Raw genomic sequence first — 1,075 nt, 5'->3', positions numbered from 1 at the left:
AAAATTTCGAGTTGTTTTATTGCCCTTTCTTCGATTATCTGGCCAACCAACGAGCCGACAAACGGACGGGAATATGGATACAAATATCGAAAACATCATATCGTGGGTAGCGTCGCTAAACTGTAATTGTAAAAACTCGCAGAGGCTACAACGGTTGTTGAATAATCTCTCTGTAGAGGAACTGGCAAAGAAGTCCATCCTCACCGGTCAAAAAAGAACGATAACCGAAATATCGGACCTCGTCGGTGCTGTTAAGCTCTACAAACTCATGTCGACGCCTCTGAATTTTTTGTGTCGGTTCGGAATAACGGACATTAAGACGTGTCACTGCAACGAGTACAAGAGTAATTACAAATTATCTTTCTGTTTCATTCGTCCGACAAAGAAAGTCCTCATGTGCTCGAACTGTATACTGTCTCACAATGGCGAGATTGGCAAAGACAGAGACAGAGACGACGACGACGACCTGGTGACGATTATCGACTACGTGTCAAAGAAAGTTAAGGAAGACAAGAACATGCACACTCGCGAACTGTTTGATCTCTATAGGATCCTGTTGCAGTCAACCAGACCCCCCTTTAATGGCTCTTGGGCGACGTTGATAATAAAGGATAGATCTACGGCGATTAAAAAATACACCACAATGAGAAATGCGTACAAGGAGACGACATCGAATTACGACGACTGTGATTCATCACTTCTTTCGGGATACGTTTTGATCAGCAACCGAATACGTCCATCTATGAGGGGAAGAGAATCGTGTTACTGCTCCGACCTTCTATATATCTTTACTTACGTAAAATTGGAAAATAATACCGACAGACGGAAGTTCGGAGTAAAGCCAATCAGAATCCATCTTCTGGATGCGGAATTTTTGTTAATCGAATACGATCTGTGTTCACTGGACAACATATTATCTCACGCTGAAAGCGATAATCTGAAGCGTATATTAGTACACAGAGATAAAAACCGCAGTAAGATTAATTCTCGCAGCGGTGGCAATATTAACACTATAAGGGATAAAAGGAAGAGTCGTGTTGGTGTCGGTGGTACGAATAAGGATGATGACGATTAT

The sequence above is a fragment of the Penaeus monodon genome, chromosome 28 (assembly GCF_015228065.2).
Source record: "Penaeus monodon isolate SGIC_2016 chromosome 28, NSTDA_Pmon_1, whole genome shotgun sequence".
Lineage (NCBI taxonomy): Eukaryota > Metazoa > Arthropoda > Malacostraca > Decapoda > Penaeidae > Penaeus > Penaeus monodon.
The sequence above is the reverse complement of the archived record's forward strand: the minus strand, read 5'-3'. Positions refer to the sequence as shown.